Source organism: Callospermophilus lateralis, chromosome 10 (genome assembly GCF_048772815.1).
Source record: "Callospermophilus lateralis isolate mCalLat2 chromosome 10, mCalLat2.hap1, whole genome shotgun sequence".
Lineage (NCBI taxonomy): Eukaryota > Metazoa > Chordata > Mammalia > Rodentia > Sciuridae > Callospermophilus > Callospermophilus lateralis.
The window spans coordinates 21,120,319-21,138,473 of NC_135314.1; the positions used below are offsets into that span (position 1 = coordinate 21,120,319).

At 32.6% G+C, this 18,155-nt stretch overlaps 1 protein-coding gene and 1 pseudogene across 1 annotated transcript in view; one reads left to right on the forward strand and one right to left on the reverse strand.

The window, feature by feature from the left end:
• Ncam2 (neural cell adhesion molecule 2) overlaps window positions 1–18,155 on the reverse strand; it is a 233,167-nt gene that overhangs the window by 142,753 nt on the left and 72,259 nt on the right. The gene's annotated exons all lie outside the window — the stretch shown is intronic.
• Window positions 5,897–6,473, forward strand: LOC143408619 (chromobox protein homolog 3 pseudogene; annotated as a pseudogene).

Genomic DNA, 18,155 nt, shown 5'->3' on the forward strand with positions numbered 1-18,155 from the left:
ACTATAGTTAATAATCATGTATCATGTATATCTTAATTGCTATAAAATTAATTTCAAATGTTCTCACCAAAAAGCTGATAAGTACATGATATCACATATATGTTAATTGGTTTGATTAAATCATCTCACACTCTTTTCCATGCAGCAAAAGATCATATTGCGCCAGAGAGCTCACAATAGCCCACACCCAGATCCAGGATTTCAGTAGGCCAGGTTCATCCCTCCCCGAGCAGGGCAGACACTGCCGACCCTAGCCTTTGGCACAAGACCGCCCCTTCCTACCAGCAGACTACCATGGGAGGTCAAGCCCAGCAGCCCAGATACAGCCACACTGGCCTCTGCAGGGCCCAAGTGCATAGCAGGCCAGGTCAACCCCTATCCTAGTGGGGCATACACTTGCCAAAGCCTACTCTCTTGTGCAGGACCACCCCTTCCGACCAGTGCACTTCTGATCAGTGCACTACTACCGAGATCCACCCCAGATGGCTCACAACAGCCCTCGCAGGATGCAGGATTTCACTAGGCCCAGTTCACTCCTCCCCTGGGGGGCAGACACTGCCAGAGCCTAGCCTTTGGTGTAGGACCACCCCTTCCTACCAGAAAACTACTGTCGGAGGTCAAGCCCAGTGGTCCAGACCCAACCACTCCAACTTACTCATGTCCCATACAGGATGCAGTAGCATCCATTGAGGGACACTAGCAGGATCTGGAAGCCCAACAGCAAGGTGAGTTACAGACAATCTGCACAGGTACTACAAGACTATAGGTAAGAAACTGTAATATTTCAGATCCACACTGCAAGAAAGGAAGACACATAGATAACATAAAAAAAAAAAAAAAAAAAAAAAACAAGGGAGGAAAGTGCCTCAAACAAACCAGAGCACTATAATAACAAAACCTAAGGACAGCGAAGTTGATGAAATGTCAGAGAAGGAGTTCAGAAGGTTAATTATTAAAATGATCTGTGAATTAAAGAATGACCTAAATGAGCAAATACAAGCAAAAATTGATCACTCCAACAATGAGATAAGAGAGCAAATACAGGTAGCAAAAGATTACTTCAAATGAGATAGATACCCTGAAAGAAAAAAAGCCAGTCAGAAATCCTTGAAATGAAAGATACAATATATCAAATAAAAAACTCAATAGAAAGCATAACCAAAAGAATAGATCACTTGGAAGAAAAACATCAGATAATGCAGACAAAGTATACAAGCTGGAAAATAAAGTTGATCACACAGTGAAGAATGTTAGAAATCATGAACAGAACTCCCAAGAATTATGAGACAGCATCAAAAGACCAAATCTAACAGTTATTGGGATAGAGGAAGGCACAGAGTTTTAAACCAAAGGAAGGCACAGTCTCTTCAATGAGATAACATCAGAAAATTTCCAGAGCATGAAGAACGCAAATTGGAAAACCAAAGACAAGAGGTTTACAGGATATCATATGTACAAAATTACAACAAAACTATACCAATGCACATTATAATGAAAATGCCTAGCACACAGAATAAGGATATAATCTTAAAAGCTCAAGAGAGAGAAATCAGATCACACATATTTGGGGAGACCAATTTGTATCTCAGCAGATATTTCAACCCAGACCCTCAAAGCCAAGAGATTGTGAACAACATATAGCAAGCTCTGAAAGAAAATGGATGTCAACCAAGAATCTTATACCCAGCGAAACTAAGCTTTAGATTTGATGATGAAATAAAAACCTTCCATGATAAACAAAAGTTAAAAGAATTTACAACAAGAAAGCCTGCACTATACAACATCCTCAGCAAAATATTCCAAAAAGAGAAAATGAAAAACAATGATAAAAATCAGCAGAGGGAGGGATTACACTAAAGGAAAATCTAATCAGAGGAGAAACCAAGTCACATTAAATATCAAAAATAAACAAAAATGGCTGGGAATACAAATCATGTCTCAATAATAACCCTGAATGTTAATGGCCTAAATTCACCAATCAAAAGACATAGACTAGCAGACTAGATAAAAAAAAAAAAAAAAAAGAGACCCAGAAATATGTTGTCTCCAAGAGACACCTCTCATAGAAAAATACATTCACAGACTGAAGGTGAAGGGTTTGGGAAAAATCATATCACTCACATGGACTGTGGAAGCAAGCAGGGGTTTCCATCCTCATATCAAATAAAGTAGACTTCAAACTAAAATTAATCAAAAAGGATAAAAAAGGACACTACATACTGATCAAGGGAACCATACACTAGCAAGATTTAATTATTATAAAAAGCCAGTCAGAAATCCTTGAAATGAAAGATACAATATATCAAATAAAAAACAATGGAGCAGTTATGTTCATCAAACAAATTCTTCTCAAGTTCAAGAGTCAAATAGACCACAACACAATAATTTTGGGTGACTTTAACAAACCTCTTTCATCACTAGATAGATCTTCCAAACAAAAGCTGAACAAAGAAACTATAGAACTCAATAATACAATCAACAACTTAGACTTAACTGACATATATAGAATATTCCAACCTTCAATGAGAGAATATACTTTTTTCTCAGCAGCACATTGATCCTTCTCTAAAATAGACCATACACTATGCCACAAAGCAACTCTTAGCAAATATAAAAAAGTAGAGATACTATCCCGCATTCTATCAGATCATAATGGAATGAAATTAGAAATCAATGATCAAATAAGAAATAAAATCCACTCCAACACCTGGAGACTAAATAATATGCTACTGGGCTACAGAAGACATCAAGGAGGAGATTAAAAAGTTTTTAGAGGTGAATGAGAACACAGATACAACGTATTGAAATCTCTGGGACACTATGAAAGCAGTTCATTGCATGGAGTTCATTCCTTGAAGGAAGAAAAAGTCAACACAATAAATGACTTAAAACTACATCTCAAAGCCCTAGAAAAAGAAGAACAATTCAACACCCAAAGCAACAGAAAAGAGGAAATAATTAAAATCAGAACTGAAATCAATGAAATTGAAACAAAAGAAACAATTGAAAAAATTGACAGAACAAAAAGTTGGTCCTTTGAAAAAATAAATAAAATTGACAGACCCTTAGCCATGCTAACAAAGAGAAAGTAGAGAGAAAACTCAAGTCACTAACATATGTGATGAGAAACGAAATATCAAAACAGACACTACAGAAATACAGAAGATAATTAGAATTATTTTGAAAACCTGCACTATAATAAAATAGAAAATATGAAGGCATCGACACATTTCTAGTCATTTAATTTACTCAAATTGAGTCAGGATGATATACACAAATTAAACAGAGGAAATGATGAAATAGCAGGTGCCATCAAAAGTCTACCAGCCAAGAAAAGCCCAGGTCAGGATAGATACATAGGTGAGTTCTACAAGACCTTTAAAGAAAGACTGATAGCAATACTATCCAATTTATTTCAGGAAATAGAAAAAGAGGGAGCACTTCTAAGCTCTTTCTATGAGGCCAGTATCACTGGGATTCCAAAACTAGTCAAAGACACATCAAAAAAAAAACAAAAAACAAAAAACTTCAGACCAGTATCTCTAATGAACATAGATGCAAAAATTCTCAATAAAATTCTGGCAAATTGAATACAAAAACATGTCAAAAAGATAGTGCACCATGATCAAGTGGGATTCATCCCAGGGATGCAAAGTTGATTCAACATGCAGAAATCAATAAATGTAATTCATCTCATCAATAGATTTAAACATGAGAATCATATGATCATCTCAATAGATGCAGAAAAAGCATTTGACAAAATACAGCACCCCTTTATGTTCAAAACGCAGAAAAACTAGGGATAAGAGGAATATATCTCAACATCATAAAGGCTATCGGTGCTAAGGCCCAGGCCAACATCATTCTAAATGGAGAAAAATTGAAGGCATTCCCTCTAAAAACTGTAACAAGACAGAGATGCCCTATTTCACCACTTCTATTTAACACAGTTCTTGAAACACTGGCCAGAGCAATTAGATGAAAGAAATTAAAGGGATACATATAGAAAAAGAAGAACTCAAATTGGCCCTATTTGCTGATAATATGATTCTATACCTGGAAGACCCTAAAAGTTCCACCAGAAAATTCTTAGAATTAGTAAATGAATTCAGCAAAGTAGCAGGATATAAAATCAACACCCATAAATCAAAGGCATTTCTTTATATCAGTGACAAATCCTTAGAAAGGGAAATGAGGAAAACTACCCCATTCTCAATAGCCTCAAAACAAAAATGAAATACTTGGGAATCAACTTAACAAAATAGGTGAAAGGTCTATATAATGAAAATTACAGAAACCTAAAGAAATAAATCAAAGAAGACCTTAGAAGATGGAAAGATCTACCTTGCTCTTAGATAGGCATAATTAATATTATCAAAATGACCATTTTTCCAAAAGCACTATATAGATTTAATGCAATTCTGATTAAAATTCCAATGACATTTCTCATAGAAACAGAAAAAGCAATCATGAATTTCATCTGGAAAAATAAGAGACCCAGAATAGGTAAAGCAATCCTTAGCAGGAATTGAAGCAGGTGGCATCACTATACCAGATTTTTAACTATACTACAGAGCAATAGTAACAAAAAACATGTATTGGTGTCAAAACAGAGTGGTAAACCAATGGTACAGAATAGAGGATACAGAGACTAACCCACAAAACTACAATTATTTTATATTAGACAAAGGTGCCAAGAACATGCATTGGAGAAAAGATAGGCTCTTCGAAAAATGGTGCGGGGAAAACTGGAAATCCATATGCAACAAAAGGAAATTAAACCCTATCTCTCACCATGCACAAAACTCAACTCAAAATGGATCAAGGACTAGAAATACAACCAGAGACTCTGTGTCTAATAGAAGAAAAAGTAGGCCCTAATCTCCAACACGTGGGATTAGGCCACAACTTCCTTAATAAGACTTCTATGTACAAGAATTAAAATCAACAATCAACAAATGGGATGGACTCAAACTTAAAATCTTCTTCTCAGAAAAAGAAACAATCTGTGAAGTATAGAGCCTAAATCTTGGGAGCAAATCTTTACCCTTCACACATCAGATAGACGAGAGGTGGGAGGGAAAGGGAGGGAGAAGGGAAATTGCATGGAAATGGAAGGAGACCCTCAGGGTTATACAAAATTACATACAAGAGGTAACGAGGGGAAAGGGAAAAATAATTCAAGGGGGAGATATGAACTGCAGTAGAGTGGGTAGAGAGAGAAGAGTGGAGGGGAGGGGAGGGGAGGGGGGTAGTAACGGATAGGAAAGGCAGCAGAATACAACAGACCCTAGTATGGCAATATATAAATCAATGGAAGTGTAACTGATGTGATTCTGCAATTTGTAAACGGAGTAAAAATGGGAGTTCATAACCCACTTGAATCAAAGTGTGAAATATGATATATCAAGAACTATGTAATGTTTTGAACAACCAACAATAAAAAAAAAAAAAAAAGATTTCATCTCAGTGCAGTCAAAATGGCAGTTATTATGCATACAAACAACAATAAGTGTTGGTGAGGATGTAGGAAAAAGGTACACTCATACACTGCTGGTGGGACTGCAATATGCAGCCAATATGGAAAGTAGTATGGAGATTTCTTGGAAAATTGGGAATGGAACCACCATTTGACCTAGCTATCCCACTCCTCCGTTTATACCAAAAGGACTTAAAAAACAGCCTATTTCAAGGACACAACCACATCAATGTTTATAGCAGCACAATTCACAATAGCTAAACTGTGGAATCAACCATAGATGCCCTTCAATAGATGAATGGATAAAAGGCCCCTGCCCCTCCCCCATCTGATGTGACTGGAGCTTGAGGCGCACAGGGCTGGAGAGGCTGCAGATCTGCGACCTGGAGCAAAATAAAAGGTGGTGATTATAGCTCTTCAAGTCTGCAATTTTAAAAAAATGGCCTCCAATAAGACTACATTGCAAAAAATGGGAAAGAAACAGAATGGAAAGAGTAAAAACGTTGAAGAGGCAGAGCCTGAAGAATTTGTGGTAGAAAAAGTCCTAGACTGACGTGTAGTAAATGGAAAGGTGGAATACTTTCTGAAATGGAAGGGATTTACAGATGCTGACAATTCTTGGGAACCTGAAGAAAATTTAGATTGTCCAGAGTGAATTGAGGCATTTCTCAATTCTCAAAAAGCTGGTAAAGAAAAAGATGGTACCAAAAGAAAATCTGTATCTGACAGTGAATCTGATGATAGCAAGTCAAAGAAGAAAAGAGATGCTGCTGACAAACCAAGAGGCTTTGCCAGAGGTCTTGATCCTGAACAAATAATTGGTGCCACAGACAGCAGTGGAGAATTGATGTTTCTTATGAAATGGAAAGATTCAGATGAGGCAGACTTGGTGCTGGCAAAAGAAGCAAATATGAAGTGTCCTCAAATTGTAATTGCTTTTTATGAAGAGAGACTAACTTGGCATTCTTGTCCAGAAGATGAAGCTCAATAACTATTTGCATTGTTTTATATATATATATGTGTGTGTGTGTGTGTGTACACATACACACATATATATAAATACATATATATATATATAAATACATATATACACATATATATATATATATAAATATAAAATATGAATCTTGGTTTTTGATTTACTAGTGTGAAAAAATAACTACATTCTAATGAAAATCAAGTTTGATATGTTAGTTTTGAAAGTAGTATTGGGGAGTTGTTGGGTTTTATTTTTTGTTTTGCATCAATAGCACTGGTTACTTTGAACAAATAAAAGCTTTCTGTAGTTGCTTTCTTTATCAGAAAAGAGCATTTGATAAGATGATATATTTCCTCTGCTTTTCTAAAAGTTGGGGAAATTTCTGTAGTTATTACTCAGAACTTGTTTTTAACTCATATGCCTAAGGACCATTCTGGGGGTTTTGTTTATTTGTGTGTGTGTGTGTGTGTGTGTGTGTGTGTGCATGTGTACATAAAATACTTACATAATGGTTTTGGTTTTTTAAACATTCACCAACACAAAAAACAATGGGTAGTAAACCCATGTTCCTGAGATGCCATCATCCTCTGCAACCTAAGAAATGTCACTTCAAGTTAAATTGAAATTTTCCCTAAACTTAACCTTTCAGTTTAAATAAGTGATTCTGTAGTTAATTGGACACTTTAAATTAGATAATTAAAAGCACATTAAATTTACATCTGTCATCACATAAATGCAACAGTTTTATTTGCAAAATTCCTGAAAGGAAAAATACTCTCACTATACAACTTCTGCACCCGGGCAAGTAAACTAGACAAATCCTAGTTTGTCTTAAAATTATTGAAGAATGAAGTAGGCATGTTAATAGTTCTTCTAGTTAGCCATTCCTTTTTTAAAAGTTGAAATCTGTGTACTAAAAGGTCATAATTCATGGAATGGCTTAAGATTTGGCTCATGGAAACCTGATCAGATGGCTAGAGACGTTGGCAATTTATAGCCTGCTCACATAAATTGGTGAGGGAATTTTTACAGTCTAAACTATTGATGTATTTTCGTCACCCCAGTTCATCCTTAACATGTAGGCTGAATCTTTTCAGTATTTGGATTACTGTTTCAACACAAGCTAGGAAAATAACTTTGTAGTAATCAGAAAGTTACCCAACTGTATATATTTTACTTTATTGTAAATACTGGTGAACAATGGTCAATAAATAGTTTTATATTCCTTTAAAAAATGAATGGATAAAAAAATGTGGCATACATACTCAAAGGAATATTACTCAGCAATAACAGAGAATAAAATCATGGCATTTGCAGGTAAATGGATGGCATTAGAGAAGATAATGCTAAGTGAAGTTAGCAAATCCCCAAAAAACAAATGCAGAATATATTTTTTTATATAAGGAGGCTGATTCATAGTGGGTTAGGGAGCAGGAACATGGGAGGAATAGATGAACTCTAGATAGGGCAGAGGGGATAGAGGGAAAAGGAGGGGGGAATGCTGTAATTAATGCTGGTGGAATGTGATGATCATTACTATCCAAAGTATGAAGACAGGAATTTGTGTGAATATACTATGTAGACAACCAGAGTTATGAAAAATTGTGCTGTATATGTATAATAAGAATTGTAATGCATTCTGTTGTCATATATAAATTCAAAAAATTATATTAAAAAAAAGATCACACTTTACCTCATATGAGACTTCAAAAAATAAAAGAGAGAGGGAATCTGGCCACATTCAAATACTTATGTACATACACACACTGACAGAATAGCAGAATTTTACAGTTGTCAAGACCTTGATGTTCTGTAGCAGTTTGGATGTTCTCTTTTGTTTTCTTTCTTTATTTTTTTTTAAGAATTAAGTTGAACTTGATAATTGGTTTCTAAATTCCTTAAACTCTAAGATAATTTAGGAAAGAACACAGGAATTTGAGTTTTATATTTTATATTTAAATATAATTTCTACCATTTATAAAATGCATCGGACCATATAAAATGTGACATTCCTTTTTGGCAAAATTGTATAATTTTGGCGGGACAGTGCTATTTATTCCATGTATAGGAAAGCCTCTTTACAAACAGAGATTCTATAAGGAAAAATACTATAGTAGTTCTTGGTGGTAAAAATCTTGATTTATTTTTAGTCCCAAATCTTCTTGATGATTAAATGTTAATAAAATTGTATGAGTTATAGCTTGAACTGTAAGAATAGGGATATTTCAAAGAGGAAATAATACAAATGCAGACTTAAAAAAAATTCAAGGAACCATGTTTCTTTCACCTACTATTGCTGTGAAATGTTCCCTAAGGAGAAATTATTTAGATTTAATTAAACGGCAGCTGTACAAGCAGAAGGCTGAGCTAGAACATTTAAACAATTCTTATGTCCATGACCTTGACTGAATTTCTGATTTAGAGTTACCAGAATCATAAGAGACAGTGAGGTTTGCCTGTGTCTGATTTTGTTACCCTCTTCAATGTTGTGTTCAGAACAAACTTTGTCCATGCCCAACCCTGTTAATACCTGGAAATACAAAAGAAACTTCTAAGCCTGATCTCAGAGTTGGTACCTAGTTGTACCTGTTTTGATAAATCTCACTTTTTGTTTTATTTTTCATTCTTTCTTGCTGAGATGTAGATCTAGACTTACAACTGCTATTCATTACTGCATTCTGTCATTGTATGAGATTTTCTGACTTGATTACTTGCTTAATGCAAACCATACTCTTTCTCCTGTCATTTCTGCTCAGGCTTTGAAATCTATCTTCTGAACATGATTTATTTGCAGTTGGTATGTGTGACCTAAGCACAGTCTTAGTGCTTCCTGTATTCTGACCTGTACCTGAATTCTGCTGGCTCAAAAGCAAGCTAAAGGTGATAACAAGCACACCACTGGCTCTGGGAATTGAAATATGAAATCTTTGACCTAAATCTGCCATAGGTCATGAATAATATTATCAGGCAATTCACCACAGGAACTTGGGCTCTCCACTTACTGAATCAAATAGAAAGGTATTATTTGAAAAATGAATGAAAACCAATGAAAAATAAATTTAAGTCTTTTAAAATCACATTGATGATATCATGTGTTTTGTCCTGTAAACAACACTGAGGATGAGAGCAAGGCTCTTTACTGGGCTTCATGCTCTGTGAAGAACTGTTCTCAAATTTGTTTCTTTAGCATTTTAACAACCACAAATAATAGTAACAGATTTTGTAATGTGTAATGGAGGTTTTATTTTTCAAGTTTTGCCATTCATTTCTCACTACTGAAACACAATCTAAAGGAACATCTTTCCCTTTTCTCAGTATCTACTCTTGGCTCTCCTATCTAGGTCATGGTCACTACCTGGTCTATTTTAGAAGCCCCTTCCTTACTAGCTTACAGACCTACCTGTTTCTACGTTAAGCTAATGTTAGTACCCAACTTTTATTATGGTTTCAGAGATGAATATAACTTGACCAATGTCTATCTTTGTGACTTTTTCTCCAGTTAGCTTAACGGTGCTCCTTAAATCCTAGCTACCCATAAACCTTTCCTCCTTTTAATCATTTGCTCCGTCCCATTTTGAGAAAATCATAACATCTACTTAGTGAATCAAATGAAAGGATATTATAAAATAAATGAGAAATGAATTTAAATATTTTAAAATCACAAAGATAATATATGTATTGTCCTGCACAACAAAACTACAGGACATAATTGTATTTTAGTTAAATACAGACCTTTTATCCAATGGTGGTCATGTAGGATTTTATGCCTAGTGACATTTTAGCCTCTTTAGTTGATCTACAGACATTCTGTGATGTTTACATAATAAAGGCATCACCTAATGAGGCATTTATTAGAAGCATCATATAAATAATTAGATAGTTTCAAGTTCTGTCTCATTAATCGAAGGGTGGGTACTTTCCTTGTAGTTCTATATACAGCAACTGAATTTATACTTGACACACAATAGGTGCTCCATATATAATTGTAAAATTAATGACTGGAGGATAAGTATATATTCTAACTGTTATTATTAATTATTCTAATTATTGCTGCATGTTAGCAGAAGAGGAAAAATATATCTTCATTTGTATTATGTTTCAAAAGTTTGGACTCCATTCTAGGTTTTATTTATTTATTTATTTTTCTATTGTAATACATTATCATTTTAAAACTCTGCCTATCTTGTGAAGATGTTAGCTCCTTAAATTAGTTGAGAATTAACTGCAATAAAAAATTGAAACACCTTAACATTTTTTTCCAAGCGTTTGAATTTTCTCATTTGATTTATTCAGAAGGAAACTACCAAGGGAGTAAAAGCTAATATATCCTTTGGCACATTTAGAGGATAATTCAATTAATGATTTCATAGATCCAGTACTGTATGTTCAGTCATATGCAGAATCAGCTATGGCAATTAACTGGATTCAGTCCATGTACCATGGGAATTTAAATGGCCACATGGAATACTAAATTAGATGAATGCTTATTGCCAATTAGCTGTAACACTTGATGTGCATTTTTTGTATTAAATTTCAACAACCAAGTTATGCATAAATCTTGGCATATTTTATGACCCTTAAGTCAAATCATATTAAGAAATGCCTGTGTATGACTTCTTAGAATATACCAGGTTTCCCTTTAATTTAATGTTTATTAATGATATAATCATTCTGACCATAATAGAAGATTTGTTATAAGTAAGGTGACTTATTCATCTTACTAATATTAATCTTTCTCTTTATCAAATATGTCTATCCTAATATGACACATGAAGTACAATAACATTATGTTGTAATGGCTATTTTTTTACCTTTATATAATTTTCCATAAATAACTGTTATTATTAGGCATAATTTCATGTAGAAATCTAGATTTCAGATATTAATCTCCATAAAAATTTCTAAGTTATCAAAGAAAGAATGATTGCTTTTGTAGACATATAGAAGTGTTAAAGTTCTTTTATTAATAAAAAGAGTCAGTTTCCTTATAAATGAAGTATTAAAATAGATATGCATTTATTCAAATGAAATTATAAATTTGCTTATTAATATATGACCAGAAATGTTTATATATACAATGCTTATTATATAAATGAAGCTTTTAAAATAAGTAAAATAAGCAGTCATAAAATTAAATTTTGGTCAGGTAAGAAAAAATGTATATAACTCCTGTTTTAGCATTAATAAATGAAGAGCAATTGAGACAAAAATCAATCATTTTACTAAGTCTGAAAAAAATCACAGAAATAAAATAAGATATAAAGTTTTATAAAGGTCTTTATGATATTGAGCAGACCACACCGATAGTTACTCCTATAATCTTAGAAGAATTTTATCTAGACACAAAAAATCAGATTGTCTAAACAAAAAGAAATGTCTTCAAATGCCTTGTATGTAATAAATATTATTTATTTATTTATTTATTTATTGCAGTGTTGAGGACTGAACCCAACCTCATGCATGTTGAGTAAGCATTTTACTGCTGAGTTTGTTCCCAAGCTTTATTTATAATTAAATAAAGATTTAATTATTGCTGCATGTTAAAGCATTTTAAGATTCATGAGTGTTAAAAGCAGTCCTTGGGAGAAGTGAATTTCTCTCATCAAAACTTCATCTCCATCCCAAGGACGTAGATGGTTTATTGTGTCCATAATATTAGAACATAGAAAGGTAACACTTGATGTGCATTTTTTGTATTAAATAATTTTTTGTATTGAAATAAATGTATTAATGTGAATATATGCTGTCCTATCAGTCACTGTATTTTCACTATACAGATTCCATATTATATTTTTCTTAGTTTCTATATCTTTAAAAACTGTGATGATTTTAGATTTTACTTCTTAAAGATTTTTTTTACGCTTGCTGCTCATTTTTGTACTCTATGAGACATATGCAATTATAAGTACATTAAATTATATGTTATTGTGTAATACTTTCTAAACTGATCTAGTAAGTAGACTCTCACTCCCAATACTTGGTGCAATATTTGCTTTCAATCATCTGCATGTTTGAAAAGCACTGATGCTACTCTATTTCTAGTTATACAATAAAAAATATTAAACTGAATAATTATAATTAAAGGTTTTTAAAGGAAGATACAGAAATCCCATTTACTCCTTTAATCAATTTAAAGCAACTTATTGACAATTATGTTTTTTTCTCATTCAATATGTAATGATTATTCAAGCATGTTGAATCCACTTATAGAAAATATAAATATGCATATTTTCACAAACCTAAATAGTATACTAAAACTAAGCAATATTACCCTTTTGACCATATGATTAGAAAAAAAGTCCAATTTTACATTACACTTAGGAATGTAATATCCCTATATCCCTGTAATTCATGTTTTTTCTTGCAATGTTGCACTGCATATATTCCTTAAGAATATGGCTAGCACAATTTCTTAACACAAAATCTTGAATATCACTTGAGATAATCTAAGACAAACACAACACACATACAATAATTTAATACTAAATTCAGTTTCAGGTTTTATATAATCTATTAAAATTGCAAGTGATGTCAGCATGTTGAATATGCCATTTATTCTTTCTTAAAAAGGATGTGCCCTAATCTTATATAAGTGTATGTTGAAGTGATGTCAATAAATTAAAATCACACCATAAAATTAGCTTCATTTATTTCAATACTGGTCCCCCTGTTCTCACTTTTATATCCCTTTCAACCTATTCTTAATACCACATCCAGGGGCATTTCTGTAAACTTTAGTGTGGGCAGTTTATTCTCTGCTCAAAACCCTTAGGTGGCTTCCCATAATTTCTAAAGAACTCCTTAAGATTATGAACCTCTATATAGTGCTGTCCATTGGAAGTGCAATTTTCTCTGATGCATGGACAACCACAGATTAGATGTCCAATGTATATTTTTCTAAGAGCTATATTAAAAATGAATAGGTCCATTTAATTGTGGTAATGCATTTTAAACCAATATACTACTCTGGACAAGGTGCATCTGCATTAGTCATAAATCCAAAAACATCCTGAGGAGGAAGAAAGAGTGGGGGTAACAAGCAATGTGTCACATATGCTAGGTGTGTCTTATTGTGTCAAGAGGCTAAACATCAGGGAAGTCAGTGAAGTCCAAAATGTGTATGTTACAACCCCAATTCTTACTATGATGGAATGTGGAAGTGAAGCATTGGGATATACTAAGATTTTTTTGAAGTTGCAGGGTGGAATTGTTAAAATGGGATTAATGCTCTTGTAAAAAGAGACAATAAATTTGTGGTTGTGCATTCACCAAGGAAAGGCCATGTGAGGACATAAGGAGGAACTGCATCCTCACAAAGCACTTCACCATGCTCCCATCCTGATCTCACACTTCCAGACATGAGAACTGCAAGATGAAATGTCTGTTGTTTAAATCACTCTGTCAATGACACCTCACTACAGAATCCTAACCTGAAATGCACCTTGACTGTCCTAATGACAACTGGCATCCTTATGGCAAGGTGTTCATTCCTGAGTAAGAACAGAAAGCTATACCAAGGTGGAGGTAAGGTTTAGTGTTTTTCTGTTAGAGTTGGAATAGGTGTCACAACACAGTGAGGAATTCAGTAGTTACACAAAATCATGTTTCCAGTTGTTTGTTTGGTGTTCATTCATTTCCAAGGTTTAGCCTCTCAAGAATTGGATGTTTTTTAAAATACTAAAAACATCTCACCACTTAATCTCTGAAATACATTTTAACAACAAGTTTTGATCTGAATTAGTATATGTCAGAGAGAGACAAATTGTAATAAAAGTAGAATAAGCAACAGAATCTGTGCACAGGAGAGAGAGAGAGAGAGAGAGAGAGAGAGAGAGAGAGAGAGAGAGAAATTTGATATTTGACGTTTCCCCAGGAAGTTCATGCAAGGATTGGGTTAAAAAATACTGTTGAGCAATTAAAGGCTTTTCATGTTTCTTTTAAAATGTTCTCTTTTAATCATCTGCATGAAGAGATGTTTTACATTCTCTTTTTCTGTCCTTGAAATTACCATACTTGGTATAAAATCTAAATAGTTGCATACAGAGGAACCAAATTTTATCTGCAAATGAGACATCCTCTTTAAAGTTTTAAACATCCTAAATATATTATGGTATGTGTAAAAGTCAAGATCATAAGACAAGATTTTAGTCACAGATATAAAATGTGTATCTGCTATGACCAAGGAAATTTTGCAATTTCTAAAAGCTTACTAAATTTTCATTTAATGTTAAATTCATGTTCTCATCTCATCTACCTTACAAGGTAGAATCACGATTATATTGAGAGACTTTAAAACTTGCATAAAGAATTATTAGACAAAGCACACATCTATTAATTCCATTGAATGCTTGTAAATATAGAAGAAATATGAATCAGTATCACAGATTAGTTAGTATTCCCAAAACCTTAGTATATATTTGATATTGCTAAGTACTTCTTTTATATTACAGAGAAAGCACATTTACAAGTTGCTATTATGTCAAATATTAATTAAAAATCAGCTGCAGCAAACTCAATTAGAAAAAGTGTAAGTGAAAAAATTCAATATTTCTTAACATGCATTGTTACCATGTTACTGTTAAATTAAATTTATCACATAAAATAATTAAGTCTAATTAATAGTTAATATGTAATGACTACCTACTCACAAAACTTAATGATATTCTAATTATAATCAAACATACTGTGTAATTGGTGCTTATTGCATTAAACTACCTATCACATGCCTGTTATCTCTTTGTTTTCTAAATTGGAACTTTAGTTCAACTCCTGCTTCTTAGTAAGGTAACACCTTTGAAACAGTGAAAATGAACTGGCAATATGCCAAGGAATCTGCTTAAGCTGAACAACAAAAGAAGTTTGGAGCAAAAAGGCTTAATCTTTTAACACCTTAAGTTTAGTATTATTATAGTAAATGAGGCTGCTATCAAGTTATAAATGGTTTGATTCTTTCCCACTAACTCTTAGCAACATTATAGTGTAGTTGTTCAATTCAGGTGGTAAAAATTCTTAGAATAAGAGGTTTTGTGACACCATGTAATGTCTCTTTAATTTTTATAGTCTTTATAAATGGTTTTTGATAAGAAAAATGCATAATAAAAGTATTTTAGGCATATCTAAAATGTATGTATTTAATTACAATAATAGCTTTCCATTGTTTTTTTCATGTAATGTACTAAGAAGTACATCACTATTATACATTTCTAAATACCTTATTTAATGCAAATTAGGTTTCAATTGCCAAAAAGGAAAGTTATTAAATATCTTCTATACACATTATGATTATTTAATTGTAATAGAAGACTAAATTAATTAATAGATGCAAATCCTAAAATGACCAAGAGGATGAATTTATCTCTCAGTAGATTTAGAGCAGAGATTTTAGAATTAATTATCCATGGTTCAAGGGGTAAAGAAAATGGATGAAAAGTATGAATTGTGAGCAAAGAGACAGAAGACACAAAACATAAAAATTGAAACTTTACAACTAAAACATAATAATTTCTGAATTAAAACACTTATTCTATAGGCTCAATTGCAGAAAATAGACGATGCAGTAAAGTTATAGGGAAACAACAAAAATGATGTGGTGTCAAAAGCACTGGGACATGAGTCTATGAGATGTCTCTCTACCTCTGAGATAATTTTGAAAGGCCTCATGTATAAGTAAAGTCACAATGTATGAACAGATTAGAGAGAAAAAAAAATATTTGAAGAAATAATGACCCCAAACTGTCCAAGTCTATTGACAAACATGAATCTACAGCTTGAAGAAGCTCAGCATACACTGAACAGGGACATTTAAAGAAAATCATATCTAGACACATTATAATTAAACTTGAAAATAACAAAGATAAATAAAATAGCTTAAAATAGCTAGATAAAAATGATACATGACACAGAAATGAAAAACAATACAAATTACATAGATTTCTCTTAGGAAAAAAAAAACTTACAAGAATGTGAAAACAAATCTTTAAAGAAATGTCAACCCAGAACTCTTACCAACAAAAATTTCATAAATAGAATGGTGCAGGAGTTGATCTTTCTACATTAAAAAAATCTAATACACTTTATTCTAAGAAAATAGGCTGTACAAGAAATAAAGAAATTTTGGGGGGTTAATAGAAAATTTAGGTTTTCAAGGAAAATGAAAAAGAAAAAGAAATGGTATTTAAATTAATAAATATAAAAAAAAATTCTCTCCAGTTTTTAAAAATATTTATAACTACATGAAACTAATGTTATTATAATTTTCAGTTAGATTGTGAATGGATGTGGATGTAATATATATGACATTAATAATAAAAAGGTCAGCTGATAAGGGTGACTGTAAAGGGACACATGTGATAACAAGAATGCAGCACATCATAATTTGGTAAACACAAATAAAGCAAAGTTCAGCAGGACAGGTGAGTTTTACATGACTTGTTAAAAACATATGAAATACCTAAAATAAATTTCCTAAGAGTTCACTTTAAAAATTAATGAACAAAGAGAAAAGTGAATGCAAAATATATAAGAGAAAGAAAATAAAGAAAGCAAAACAGAAAATGTCAAACTAGAATACAGATAAATGATGGAAATTATAAATTTTAAAAAACTAAAAGCTAAAACTTGGAACAGATCAATAATTTTGGCAAATGCCTTGCTAGATAAAGTAAAATATTTTATCAATATGTGGTGCAATATCTACTGAATATACAAATGGAAAAATAATAAACAAATCCAAAAAATGGACTCAAAATGGACTCAAAATGTAAAACCTAAGTCCACAAAGTTTAAAATGCAAGTATACGCAGAAGTCTCCCAGACTTTTTACTAGGTAATGGTTTCTTAAAAAGAATATAAACCGCATGACCTGAAAAGTCCAAATTTATGTATTTGATAAACTGGTATTAGTCAAAACTTAACATTTTATCTTTTCAAATTTTACATTAAGATTCCACAAAAGTCAGGCATGGTGGTGGCACATGCTTATAATCTCAGTGGCTTTGGAGGCTGAGGCAAGAGGATCACAAGTTCAAAGTCAGCTTCAGCAATTTAGTGAGATCTTAAGAAACTCAGTGAGACCCTATCTCTAAATAAAATATAAAAAAGAACTGGAATGTTGCTCAGTGGTTCAATCCCTGGTATAAAAAAAAAGCCAAAGAAAATTGAAAGTGGGCATGACTGCACATGCCTGTAATCCTAGCTGCTTGGGAGGCTGAGAAGGGAGAATTTCTCAAGCTCAAGGCCAGTTGAACAGTTAAGCAAGACCCTGTGTCAAAACAAACAAATAAACAAACAAAACCCCAAAAAGAAACAACAAAACAAGACAAAACAACAATACCGCAAAACCCCAAAGGGCTGCAGAGGTAGTATTTCCACTAGGTATAAAATAAATAAATAAATAAAAAGAATAGAAAAAATGTTTAAAATATTTATTTTCATAAAGCAGAAAGTATATGCCCACATGATTCTTAAAAGTATTCACAAAGATGTTTTGCATAATATCCAATATCTGAAAACAAAAAATGTCCACCAACATACCAGAAAACTTCTATGATCTGTGTATAATAGAATAAAAGAAAGAAACATAATAAATTATTGATATACAGATATATGTGTCAATGAATATTAAATGAAAGAGCTCAGCAAAGATAAATAATGGAATGGGAGAAAATATTATAAAATAATACACTAGCCAAAGAATTA